At 33.6% G+C, this 2,516-nt stretch overlaps 1 protein-coding gene across 2 annotated transcripts in view; it reads left to right on the top strand.

The window, feature by feature from the left end:
- LOC106873251 (gamma-aminobutyric acid receptor alpha-like) overlaps positions 1 to 2,516 on the top strand; it is a 647,142-nt gene that overhangs the window by 595,391 nt on the left and 49,235 nt on the right. The gene's annotated exons all lie outside the window — the stretch shown is intronic.

Here is a 2,516-nt window from a genome sequence, read left to right as displayed (position 1 = left end):
ATATATATATATATATATATATACGAGGGATACTTTCAGTTTCTCTCTGCCAAATCCACTTACAAGGCTTTAGACAGCCAGGACCATAGGAGAAGGCACTTGCCCAAGGTGTCACGTAGTTAAACTCAACTTGGAACAATGCAGTTGGGAGTTTCTTACAACACAGCCCTAAAAAAGAATTAACATATTTTGTATATTGCAGACGTATGCCTAGTTCATTACACATAGATCTTAACAATAAAAATGTTATGGACCTCCAAGAGTTATATGGAACCTGGTTGAGTAGCATTAGTTTTTATTGTATCGAAATCTCTGCCAGTTGAGCCGAACACAGTATCGCTTTATCAGAATACTAAAGACGTGAATAAATACAATATTCGAACAGTGTTTATTACTTGACAAGCAGAACATCCAAAACATACCCTAATGTTCCCGTTGCCAAGAAATTACACTGCAATTCTATATATTGTCTATAAATTAGTAATCGATAGAAACATCGTGCATATTTTTTTATATCTTACCTGAGTATTTAATAAACAGGTAAATCCAATTATACATTTGTATTCCCTTTATAAGTAGCAAGTATTTCATAGACAGTCAAAACAAAAATTCACCGTAGAAATTGAGTATTTCTGCAAAAACATTTGAAGTTATGCACAAAATTTAAGTCATCGTCAGCGACTAAAAACCACTCGAAATACTGGATTATTTAAAAAGCATTTTTTCTAATTTGCCATTTAAAAACGTTTCTTCAGTCTCACAGTATAATATTGTGTCGTCTTCCATCAGCAAATGTTTAAGCTTTTATTATATTCCAACTTTTATTCTATCTCTAAAAGCAAATTTTAGTAATTTACTCTTACGTTTTCTATGCATCTCTGCTTATGTATGTATGTATGTATGTATGTATGTATGTAATACCACAAACAGTGTATATTTATCTATGCAAATATATATTCATATATGTATGTGTAAGTAATCAGAAGTTTTTGGAGCAAATACCAAGTGTGAATGTGCGTGAGTGTGTATTTATATGTATATATATATATATATACATATATATATACACATATAAATACACACTCACGCACACACACACGCGTCTGTGTGTGTGTGTGCGTGTGTGTGTGTGTGTGCATAAGCACGATATATTTTAGTTTCATTGTGAGAAAATGAGATGTAATTACCCTATAAAAAGTAACTGAATCATGTTTGGTTCTCGATCTACCTCCATTACGATGAAATTGTCATTCGATAAAATTGCAGTCTATATATTCATTGCGAGGTAATTATTGATGATGAAATTAGAAAGACATTACTGGACACTATTTTGTCTCGTTGCCTGACACTACTATCTACCAAAAGAGTAACTATTATAAGAATGTATTTTCCTCATTGCACTATGACTATCTCTCTCTCTCTTTCTCTATGCATCTTTCTATCTATCTGTCTACCTATCTATCTATCTGTCTACCTATCTATCTATCTGTCTATCTATTTCTCTGGCTATATATCTATATATGTATCTAACAATCAATCAATCAATCTATCTATCTGTTTGTCAATTTATCTATCTCTCTATCTATAACGATGCAGGAGTAAAACTGGAAGCAATATAGAAAGTCCTTTACTCTTCGTTCATCGATCTAACAAAGGCATTTGATACGGTCAGTAGAGATGAATTTTAAAGAATGCAGCGTCGGTGGTTAGTTCACCCAACTCTCACAAGGCATACATAATATACATATTTCTTCATATTCGAGAGCCTTTATGCGTATCACACAATTCGAGATTTTCACGCTGAAATCCCTTTCAAACAAATGGAATGATCATAATCGAGACGATACCGCGAAAATTTACGAATACTCATCACATTGTACGAGAATCTCTCCTACATTAAACTCCCTCAAATGATATTCAAAATCCACTCATTGTTTGATGCTTACTACTTACGTACAAATACGTAAATATACTTTCATATCCTTATTTTTCGTAGATACATACATGCTATTCGCTGCAACATAATAGTATAAGAAATACACAGCTATTGCATATGCATGTATAAATGTGTGTGTGTGCGTGTGTGTGTGTGTGTGTGAGAGAGAGAGAGAGAGAGAGAGAGAGAGAGAGAGAGAGAGAGACCCATTGCCTCGTCATTGTAAGCTTACCGAAGTATGGTCAATATTTCAATTGCAGACAGCCTTTCCAAGTTTGACGCAACATTTAAACGTTGACTCTTTCTTTTAACTTCCTGTCTATGACAACATGGCAGACTACAACATACACTTGATCACAAAAATACATATTTCACAGCAATGGCACTCGAAGCTCTCACTACGCACGCTTCCTTGTGCTGCTCTCTGTTGGTGACTACACATTTAGTCCTGGAATATCACTTTGTATATGTTTATACACACATATATGCATGCATACGTGGACACACACACACACACACACACACACACACACACACATATATATATATATATATATATATATATATATATATATATATA

The sequence above is a fragment of the Octopus bimaculoides genome, chromosome 9, assembly GCF_001194135.2.
Source record: "Octopus bimaculoides isolate UCB-OBI-ISO-001 chromosome 9, ASM119413v2, whole genome shotgun sequence".
Taxonomy (NCBI): domain Eukaryota; kingdom Metazoa; phylum Mollusca; class Cephalopoda; order Octopoda; family Octopodidae; genus Octopus; species Octopus bimaculoides.
This window is presented reverse-complemented; position numbering and strand designations above follow the sequence as displayed.